This window comes from Gavialis gangeticus, unplaced genomic scaffold (assembly GCF_001723915.1).
Source record: "Gavialis gangeticus isolate Ggan-Ray unplaced genomic scaffold, GavGan_comp1, whole genome shotgun sequence".
NCBI lineage: Eukaryota > Metazoa > Chordata > Crocodylia > Gavialidae > Gavialis > Gavialis gangeticus.
In genome coordinates, this window is record NW_017729024.1 from 144951273 (window position 1) to 144963294 (window position 12022).

Here is a 12022-nt window from a genome sequence, read left to right on the forward strand (position 1 = left end):
AGAGTTTTGTTGCCTTCTGACAGAAATAGTTTTGGGCTCCCTACTACAGAAAGGATGTGGAGAAATTGGAGAGAGTCCAATGGAGGGCAAAGAAAATAGTTAAGGGGCTAAGGGAACAGGGCTTATTTAGTCTGCAGAAGAGAAGACTGCGGGAGGGTTTGATAGCAGCCTCCAACTACCTGCAGGGGGGTTCCAGAGAGGATGGAGCTGGACTGTTCTCAGTGGTGACAGATGACAGAACAAGGAGCAACGGTCTCAAGTTGCAGCAAGGGAGGTTTAGGTTGGGTATTAGGAAAAACTCCCACTAGGAGGATGGTGAAGCAGTGGAATGGGTTACTTACAGGGGTGGTAGAATCTCCATCCTTGGAGGTTTAATGCCCAGCTCTACAAAGCCTTGGCTGGGATGATCTAATTGGGGATGGTCCTGCTTTGAGCAGAGGGGTGGACTATATGACCTCCTGAGGCCCCTTCCAACCCTCATTTTCTGTGATTCTAAATCCCAGCAAGTGTACAGCATGGTGCACCATGGAGTGGGTACTACCAAACTGCAGTGCAGCCCCAGACATGTAATAGTAACTTCACTAGAGAACTGAAGACATGCATGTGCATCATTGCTTTCTGGAGCGGGGGGGCTGGACCCGTTGCTCTCACAACATCCCTTCCAGCCCTAAACATCTGTAAATTTGCTGCCCTCTAGGTTCCCCACCCAAAATAAAGGCACACATGGGCAGAAGGGCTAGGTATTGTTTTGTGAAGGTTTCTACATCTGTGAAAGGCAGCCAGAAAAGACCAGAGAAAATAGTAAGGACATTCGAGTCCAGCTTGCACAAAACATTGAGAACAGGCCTCTGGTGAAAGACTAGATGCGGGCAGCTTTGGACTAAGGGATGTCTGCTTATAGCTTTGTGCTGTGAGCAAAGCTGTTACTAAACCTGTTGGGCCTGGGGAAACCAGACTTCGCAGTTTTGTGGGAAGGAAATGGATCTAAATTAGATACCTGTGGCCATCACCAATATCGCCTACTGAACAGCTGACCACTTCACATTTGGGTAAGCAGGTGGGTCAAAAGATGATGATTTCCTCTGGCTGCTGCTTCATCTCCTTTTTTGTGAGCTGATGGACACAGCACAAGAAGGTTTGACTTCCTTAGGAGGTTCCTGCAGCTCTTAGATGCTGTGCTCATTGATAACTAGAATTAAAACTAGAAGCCTTAAGCAGACCAAACTCATGGATCACTTCTAAGCAGAATAATTACTGTATACCATAATACTTAACACAGTGGAAGCTAAAAGACAGGTACATCTCGTCAGTTGAACAAAAGCTAAAGGATTTGTAGTTAACGCAATCACCCACTGGCCAGGTGACCTCATGTAAGTTGCACTTTCTGGGCTTTAAGATCCTGTCTCATACCTGCTTTCCAGGTGATGAGATGGTTTTGCAAACATTCATGAATTCGAGTTGAGACCCTTGTACTTACCAATGAGGCTTTCATTTCCAAGTGTGACAACTGAGAGAAGATGAGACAAACTGTGGTAGCTTCTCTCTAGTGACAGAAGTTCTGACCTATGTGGTGTGCAAGGTGTTTACAAAGGGCAGAATCCAAGGAAGTGAACACTAGCATTGCATATAGCACAGTCAGTGTGAATCATTCCCCCTACAGCCTAAATAACTTCACTGGGTTGAAATATAACCACCTTTAAAGTAAAATAGAGCAGAAGAGCAAGCAAAGTCTATTATATATCAGGATAGTTAATTATTTTAGGGTTAAGATATGTGCAGTAAAATAATGGACAGTAAGAACTCTTTGCCCTTTAGAAAGAATTTCTAAAAGTGCCTTCAGGCTTAAAAATATTGCAGTACGTAGCACTGTATTGCCATCCTGACTACTTCAGCAACCTCAAAAAAGCAATGCTACTGCTGCCAAAAGCAAGAAATCAATTCTCCTTCATCTGGACGTAAAACTAACACAGCTAAAGTCTATACAGTCAGGGGGCCACTGACCAGACATTAGCTGCTTTCCATTGGTTAGCTATTGAATGCTGGCAGATTAAACCAATTTAGTGTAACAGCTACAGGAAGCCAAGGCAATAATACTGGAGTATGAGTGACAGGAAGACTTTGCCTTCCAGAGAAAATGCAGGAGAGCAGTGCCAGAGTCCATGGAAGAGGGATTGGTCTCCACAGACACTCCTGGGCAGCCTGTAGCAAGTGTTGTGGAAGCAGAGAACCAAAGTAGCAGTAGTATATTTATAGCTTTCACCAAAACAGTATAATAAAATGAGCAATAAAAATTACATTTATAAAAATTAAATAACATTTATATAAATAATAATATTTACTAAAAGCATACAAGATTATCCATTCTACCAGTTTACACAAGATTAAATTAGAACATGATGTATAAGAGCTAAAAGAAGAGGTAAAATGGAGACAAGAAAAAGAGAACAGAACAGGAAAATGCTATTTGATTTTGGCCCTTATTCTTTGTTCAAGTAGCGCAAATACTTCTAAGGAGTGTAAGAAAGGCTCCAAAGTGTTAGAAAGAAGCCAGACTGGGATTTTTTTTCCTCATTAGCCCAGTATTTAGTTTTTCCCATTAATAGAGAGATTTCCTTATTTCTTCCAAGAACAAACAAGACGACAAATAATGATTTAGGTCATCAATCTTGTTCTTCCCACAACAACATATTCTATCAGGACGTGGAATCCAACACCACATGCAGTTCTCATTAAGCATGAATCTCAATCTAGTGGTGGCCTCTCATTATTTGAAGTTTGCACCATCGACAGATAGGTTTTGGGGCCAAAGGAGCGTTTTATTAATTTAAAAAAGGGGAAATTCAAGACAGTCTCACTGCCAGCAGATCTGTCAGTATGATGGCATCCTTAATTCTTAAATTAATGTCTTGTTTTAAGTACAGGGGAAATACCAGGTCAGGACATTTCCCAGACTATTTATCTAGAGGAGAGTATGGATATCTGTTAGCCATCCAAACCAGGGTTCATTTGGCAGAGAAGCAGTTCTAAAATGCACTTCTTGCAGTATCTGGTAGATGTAAAAGAGCTAAGTTAGGGTTCTTAACTGCTCACATTTATAAGTCCAGTTTCAGAGCACATGAGTCCCACCCCATCCCACCCCCACCCCCAAAATCCTGCATTCATAGAATTAGGTAAAGATAAAAGCTGTCTTGAAAAATAATTAGAAATCTTTTCAGTTGGACCATAAGGCAACACCCAAGTGCTGCTCCATACAATAACGTGGAATGTATCTTGGATCTGTAGACTCTTAGGACACTTTAATTGGAGCCACTCTAATTAAAGCACTTGCAGCATCATGTGTATTCAGCATCCCACACTTTAGTTTGAGTGCCCGCATCACCATTTTGAAGTTTGAGCTTTAGTTCGTGTCCCTGCCACCATTTTGAAGTGCAGGGACACTGAATAGACGTGACACAGAGGCTGCTGGAGCAAATTAGCACACAGAGCAAACATCTGGCACCAGTATACGTGCCCATGATGCTTCCAGAACCACCCTCCTTGCCATATCCCTTTCTTCGTTGGGAAACTAAGGGGTCTACCCAACTTGAGGAAGCAGCCAGCTGATTTCACAGACAAACTGTGGGACCAGCTGCCATTTTCTAGGGCAGTGGTCTCCAAACTTTTTTGATTGCACACCCCTATCAGTAAAAAATGTTTGCACACGCACCCCCAATATATGCATATTTAGATAAATAGAAATAGAAATAGAAGTTCTAATATTTTCTTCCCGCACCCCAATGGATTGTCTTGCACACCCCACTTTGGAGACCACTGTTCTAGGGCTTATCATGGGTTCCCCCCAATAAGAAAATCATCTACAGATGATTTTGTGTTTTAACATATTTAGATGCCAGGTAATACAACGCCAAGAAATGGCCCATTCAGGAATAGTCTCCTCTAAAACCAACCTGCTCTTCTCCCAAAGTATTATTTTCAGAGATCCGTGGCTGAAGGTGAAAAATTAAATGTCTCTAAAGTATTTTGGCAGGAATACACATAAGGCTAATAAGGTGATAAGACCTGAGATCTCTCTTACTGCTATTTTTAAAATCAGGACCAGTGTATTTTCATTCCAATATTTTGGATAAATGCCTTCTAAAATAATTCTATTAAAAATATTGGTCAGAATTGGGTACCACCAGTCAGTGAATTCCTTGAAGATTTCTCAGGAGAAAAAAAACCAAGGCTGGCGGCTTTTCCATTTCTCAGTAAAGATATCTTACTTGAGGTTCAAAAGTGAGAGAATGATCTACCTGTAGCTTAACAGATAACATTTCCTTCAACAAGAAGCTACCATTTCCTACACCATTGTAGATAAGGCATTAAACTTGTTCTTAAAAAACAAGACCCCATGTATTTTCAGGGATATACACATCAGGAATTACATTAAAAAAATTGTCCCTTTAGCTTTAATTTACCCAACAAACATTGATTATCACTATGTTGCCCTGCAGCTACCAGTTCCTCCCATAGTTTCATTTGATATTCTTATCTATCAGTTTTTGTAGCCTGTTTTAATCCTTTTGATCCGTTGAAAGCCAACACTCATTTTAGACGTGTATTCCTCCAACACATCTCTTAAATCAGCTTTAGCTTGAGAACTGTCCTCATCAAAACCAAGGTTTGTGTCCCCAACAGCACTTATTCCCAGCAAAAAAGCTCTCTTTTGTCAGAGCATATTCCAACTGTTGAGCAGCTGCTTCACATGGTGCAATTGCTTCTCACGGTTCTTGTACTTTAAAAACATGAAATAAGTGCTCTGGGAAAGTGTGTCTGAGCTGGGCAACACATGTATCTTGGCACTCATTATTCCACTGAATTCTCTTTTTATTGACTACTATTAATCTGGGGGCCATTTGTACAGCTTTTGGCAAGGACTCCCCTAAACTTCTAATGGGATTTTTAGTGAGGGGGGAAATGGTCACAATACACCCATGGTAGAATTTCAGCTGATTTTATACTTGCATCACATATGTGATTCTATTAATATATAATCTATCACACTTGCTCCTCTACTTGTAACAAATGTGAATGCCCCTGGTGCATCTTTGCCCGTTGGCCCATCAAGCATTCTAAAATTCTCTTCAGCAATGTATTTGAAGAGGCACCATCCTCCTCAGTTTATCACATAAGATTGCAGAGGGAATGCCCCTATTTCATTAATGTCACAGGTGTCAGTGCCACAGATTCTGGCATTGAAATGTCCTGCTATTATTATTTCTAATTCTGGAAATGTATTAGAAATCATCTCAAGAGCATTATATAACAATTCCCATTTCAAAATTACATCAGATCTTGATGTGATTGATGGGAAGTAAACATTAATAAGAACCAAGAGAGGTCTCCCTGGTATTAAATGACTGTTACTAAATGGTTAAAGTCTATTTCAATTTCTAATCCCTCAATCAGACTCCTTACTAAGAGGAGTATAGCTAAGCCTTCCTGCAAGCACTCTTTGCTTCTGTCCTTCCAACCATTTTTACAAAATGACATATACCCAGGGATTGACACCACCTTCCCATACCAAGTAGCTTGTAAAATCACAATGTCAAAATCACTAATAAAAGTTTTCCACAATGGATAAGATCATTTGTTTGAAACCCAGATATATTCCAGACTAAAAGACCAGTCTCACCTAAGTACATAGCAGGTTGATTCTTTTTGGGATCTAGTCATTCCTTTAAGTCCACAGATACAGAACAGTCATTAGTTTGCAACGGAGGCCCTTAACTGTTATATTCCCTACCATGGAGCAATAAGGTGTCTTCCTTGATTACTTCCTCATAAAGAGGGAAATTGGCTACCCCAGTTAACACCAGGTACCTAACATATAAACTCTTAAAACCAACTTACAGGGACATATCTGGCCGAGTCTTTCAAGGATACATAAATAACAGTATTTTCCAATAGCTGAATAGAGATTCTAAAGCTTTTGGCTAAGAACCATGCAACTCTCCGTTTCATATTGAAACAGTTCTCTTTTTATGTGGGTAAAAGTTGAATAATAAAATATTTTGCTCTCTTAATCTTTTGTTTCTGTTTCTAGTAGAGATGTGATTGATAAAAATGAGAGGAAGAAGGTTTGAGTTGGCCAGATTCTGACTCTGCTACTTTATCAAGTGTAATAAAATCCTCACTGTTCAAAGTTACAGTGTTATTAAGCCTATTTCTTAAAATGTCAGTTTTCCATCAATTGCCTTAAGTAAAATATTGTGTCCTTCTAAGTGTGATTTTAAATCACAAATTAATTTCTTAATTGCTGTTAGTTCATTTGGAAGGAGGATATTTCTTTTTCATTTCCTTTAATAATAGCAACCATTGAGGACATGAGAGATATTTAGTGGGTCTGAGGGCCTGGAGCATGCTCATACCCTTCCCTTTCCCAGTGTAAGGCTGTGCCATGTATCCACATTTTATCTCCTACTCAAATTGGAGTCAAAAGTAAGGGATACTTGTGGGTTTGACAAATCTATATTAAAAATTACTTTATCCACAAATGTTTATAGCTGGTGATGCTGAAATAAAGTTTTCTTCACTGATCTTTCCTTCCAGCATCTCAGTTTATGTCACAGAATTATTGGTAAGAGAACTACTGGACTGAAAGGAAGAGGTCCTTTTAACACTACATTTTGTAATTTTCTGCTCTGTTTACTGACAGCAAAGGAGTAGACACAAGGGGTGTCTGCATAGTGCGTGGACTAAAAATCATAATTATGACAACAGCTTTTCATTATAAAGCCTATTTCCCAAGGGGAGTAATCCTTCCTTGAGGCGCACAGGATTTTTAACACCTAGCTAATAAACAGGTGTTGAAAAGAGGCCAATTAAAAAAAGTGCTGAATAAAATAGACTAAAATACTGAAGATGAAATCAAATAAGTAAAAGTTATATAAAAGTTATCAGCACTTACAAGTAGATCAGATCCAAAAAACTGCACGCATTTCAGACCTACAGAGTGGTCACTGACCTCCAGCTGCCACCTGCCACCTCAGGCAACAGCAGTTTAGGTAGGGGAGGTTCCAACCCACTCGGGCGCAGAAGCCACTGCTGGGCTCCTGCCTGCAGCTCCACACTCTTTGATATCCAAAGCACAACAAAGTGTAGGACAACAGTTAGATCCTAAGTGACATTGTGAGTTCAAGAGCAGGGCAGGGAGAATAATGATATTTTGTTCCAGAACTTTTCAGCAAAAACATCTTCCAGTCATTCTTCTAAACCAGCACTGTCAAACTCACCTCTCCCAACAGGTCAGATCTGGATGTAAGTGATGGCAGCACAGGGCTTAACACAGCTCTTGTTCAGCTCCCCCAGTCAATGATAGTTATCCCCCACAATAGGGCTCCAGATCCCAGATTTTGGTAGTGCGCCCTGCCTTCAAATTCCCAGCCCTCCCTGGGAGCCCCATGGACCAGCCAACATAGCACTGCAGGGTACACATTGGACATCCCTGTTCTAAACATGTGTAGTATGTGTTCAACATAAAAGCACCTTTTTTTCCTTAAAGAATCTACTATAAGACATGAAGTAACTCCCAGGTCCTGGCTGTTCAGACAACTATAGCTGCAGCTTGAACTAAGGCAAATTCAAGGTGTGAACACTAAGCAAAACTCTAAGGCCAGGATTTTCCAGGGAGACAAAGGGAGTTAGGCATCATACACCCATTGAATTTCAAAGCTGGAGTTAGGTTATGGTTCCCTTAGGCTCCTTTGAAGCTCCCATTTCAAGCTGGCAGGCTCCATACTACTCCAGAGAGAATTTGCAAGCACCTACCAATGTCTCATGACAAGTTACAGCAGGTTGGGAGAAGTGCAACCAAGGTGAACCACAGTCCTCTCAGCCTGAGCATGCAAGCTGTTGAGCTACCCATTCCCTTGGGCTGAAAAGTGATTACATTGCAGCCAGTGGAGTAGACAACTGGGGAATCAATAGGCTTCTCAGATCCAATACAGCACATAGACCCAAGCCACACTCCTCCCTCTCCTACATCATTGCAAACTAGTTTAATGATGCTCTTGAACATGGACCAACCTAAGAAACATAATAGGCCCAAGTGCAAGCTGTGCTCCGCTGCTTTCCAGCAGATAGACTCCTGAGCTCAGCTCCAGGGCGTCATTTCCTCTGGACCTTCCCTTTAGAGACAAGATGACATCCAACCATGCCCCCCACCCCAAGGCACTCCTCTTCTCTCAGGACATAGTAAAGACATGCAGCAAGGCAATGGACAATACTGGTGAAGTTCAATGCTGGCCTTTCTGGAACTAGAAATGACCTGTGTTCCAATGCCAAGGCCAACTTTTCTTTTCCAATAGAATCATAGAAAATTAAGGTTGGAGGGGACCTCATCTAGTCCAACCCCCTGCTCAAAGCAGGACCATGCCCATCTAGATGATTTCAGCTAGGGTTTTGTCAAGACTGCCTTAAAAGCCTCCAAGGACAGAGATTCTACTACCTCTCTAGGTAACTTATTCCAGTGCTTCATCACCCTCCTATATCCAGCCTAAACCTCCCTTGCTGCAGCTTGAGACCATTGCTCCTTATTCTGTCATCTGTCACCCCTGAGAACAGTCCAGCTCCATCCTTTTTGGAACCCCCCTTCAGGTAGTTAAAGGCTGCTATTAAATCCTGCCTCAGCCTTCTCTTCGCCAGACAAAATAAGCCCAGTTCCCTCAGCCTCTCTGCATAAGTCATGTGCCCCAGCACCCAAACCATTTATGTTGCTCCCCACTGTACTCTCTCCAACTTGTCCCAATCCTTTCTATAGTGGGGGGCCCAAAACTGGACACTACTCCAGATGTAGCCTCACCAGTGCTGACTAGAGTAGCATAATTAGTTCCCTTGATCTGCAGGCAACACTCCTGCTAATGCAGCCAAGTATGCTGCTAGTCTTCCTGTCAACAACGCTACTGACTCATATCCAACTTATTGTCCACTGCATTGGTGATGCATAGGGGGTGCATGCGAGTGCATGTGTATCCCCAAAAATTGGCTGTGCACCCCCTAGAAGCACCAGTCGCGAAACCAGAAGTGCAGGTGGGAGTGCACTTCCAGTTTTGCTGCTGGTGGTTTTGGGCTCGGTGATCAGCTGCTGGGGGACCCCCCCAATCAGCAATCTGGTGCCCCCCCAGACTCAGGAAGCACCAGTTGCCCATGGTCCACTGTAACTCCCAAGTCCTTTTCTGCAAAACTGCTGTTTAGCCAGTCAGTCCCCAGACTGTAGCAATTCACGGGGTTCTTCCGTACTCAGTGCAGGACTTTCCAGTTGTCCTTGTTGAACCTCATGAGATTTCTTTCAGCCCAATCCTCCAATTTGTCTAGGTCACTCTGAACCCTAGCTTTACCCTCCAGTGTATCTACTATACCTCCCAGCTTGATGTAATCTGCAAACTTGCTGAGGGTGCACTCCATCCTATCTTCCAAATTGTTAATGAAGATATTGAACAAAACTGGCCACAGGACCGACCCTTGGGGCACTCCACTTGATACCAAGTGCAGCTAGACATTGAGCCATTGATTAGTATCTGTTGAGTCCAGCAATCCAACCAGCTTTCTATCCACCTTACAATATTCAGTGGGCAAGTCTACATGTACATATTAATACAAAGCAATAAACTCTAGAGCCCCAGAGTTTATTGCTCTGGGTGTGCCATTTGCAAGTGCACGTGGGACCCAGTGCATTGAGCTGGGTTGGAGCAGCCCTGGCTGGCAGTGGGCCAGTTCAAGGCTGATCCCCAAAGCTCAACATGCTGCAGATGGGCTAGCTGGGGCAGAGGGTACTTCAGTGCAGGGCTATCTAGCAGGCAGCCCCCACACTGAAGGACCCTCATGCCCTGGCCAGCCCAGGCAGTGTCTACGTGTGCTGCTGCAGTTTTTTACTTCACAGCAGTCAGTCAGAATGAGCCTCATCTCATGTAGGACCAGTGCCAGGATTCACAAGCAGTGTCCATTTTCAGTAACATAATCAGAGGACTTGTGGAATAACTACATGCTGCCGGAAAGGCTGAGCAGTCCAAGCTGGCCTTATTTCAAGTCTTACTCAAAGCAGTCATGGATGCTGGTCAAGAGATTTTTTCAAGATATTGCTGCAGATCACAATCTGAGGAGACTGGAGAAGAGTCAGACTAGATCTGCAAAAGGACTGAGGTGCCTAAAGCCAAAAAGTAGGTCTTCAAAGCTCTCTCTTAGGTGTTATCCACCCCTGAAGGTACTTGAAGTCCCTACAGGCCTGGAAGGTATGTTTAACACTGCAGTGGAGAGCAGCAGTGGCTCCCCTTTGTGCTGATGTATCTGAGCAAGTTTTGCCACCACTAGTTTGAGTACCAGTTATGTAGCTGCACCATTGCTTCAGCACAGGCTGCATGAGTACATTCAGCACTCAGGGTACATACTCAGCCTCTGGAGCCCCTGCTACACCTGCTTCACTACTGGTACCTGAGGCAGCCTGGGTTTGTGCTGCAGTCACACACCTAGATTGCAGTGTACATGTAGTTAAGCTTCCAGAAGTGCCTTGGGCACCTAAAGGAAACTAGGAGCCCTTCTGCCCATTTGACCTGAGGCCCTAGCCAGCAAGCATTTCCAGGGCAGACCTGACTCCCCCATACACCACATATGACACGCATACTCCATTTTACCCACCAGCAGAAATTGAGACAGCTCCACCTCACAAGGCCCCATAGGTCAGGGCCTGTTTGTGACCTGGTTTTAATTCTGTTCCCTGTGACTGAGGGCAGAGGATGGAGAGGGGAAGAGGAAAGGTGTCTACATCTGCCACTTCTCCAGGGAATGCCCTGGCCACCTGACTACAGTGTTCTGGGATGGGACCAGTCTCAACCCCTTCTCTACAGGCTGTTTCAAAGTCTATAAAGGAATTAAATCAATGCCTCTCAAACTTTTTAGAGTCTAGGCACCCCTCAGAAATTGACTGCTCCTGGTTTTCATTTTTTATTATGGAAGAGAAATAAAGCAATTCTGCTGTTGCAAAGAACTCAGAAAGCCTACAGTAGGCAGGATGTTTTTGACACCAAGGATTCCTATTTGAAATCTCTGGGTTTATCTTGTGGCTGATGAGTGGGTATTTGCACAGTAATAATATTGCATGTCACCCCAGGGTACCCTTAAAAGGATTTCATTAACCCTGGTTGAGAATCATCAAAATAGGGAGTCATGGGAGCAGGAACTGGAACAGATGATGACCTCAGCCTCTGGCCTATAGGGAATTCTCTTGCAGCAGTTCCAGCTCACTGCTCAGGTATATGATGCATTTGCAGTTTTTAGGTGTTTAAGTCATCCAATGACATTCTTCTTCACTTTGTGTAATGGTATGCCTTGGGCTTACACTCTGAAATGCCTTATATCAAGGGTGCTCAACCCCTGTGTGCTGGGAACCCCACGGTAGATCTGTTGTGCAGGGCAGCATGGCGCTTGATGCCAGCGCACAGGGGAATCTTTCTGCTATTGTCCACGTACATAAATAACTATCTGCTTAGGTCAGAAGCCCATGCCCCTTCCTGGATAACCAAGGATCCATCAATGGAGACATCCAAGCTCTGCCCATTTATTCCTCACTTAGGGCTGTGGCCATGGTAGAGCCCCTAAGAGCCAGGGTTTGCAATGTTTAGAATTCCCCTTTGTGGATTTATTGCTAAGTTGCTCATACTGAGGATCCTGGACAGCTGGTGGGGAGCAGAGTAGCCAACACATTCTAGGGCCCATGCCATGAAAAGGAATGGGATTTTCTCTTTGTCAGACACCCTATTACTTTAGACCCTTATTTCTTATCTAGAGGCCAGGCCAGATGGTCAGGACAGACCTCCTGGTAGTTGGCTTAACTACACTGGGCAGCCATAGGGTAGGGTCTTAGCTCTCTTTGTGACAGCTGTCAGACATGAACCCCAGCCATGTCATTAGTTGGTCATACCAGGTACCTAGTTCTGTGTTCAGTAAGCTCCTATATGTCCCTCCTCTGTGGCCATCAGATGGCAACATT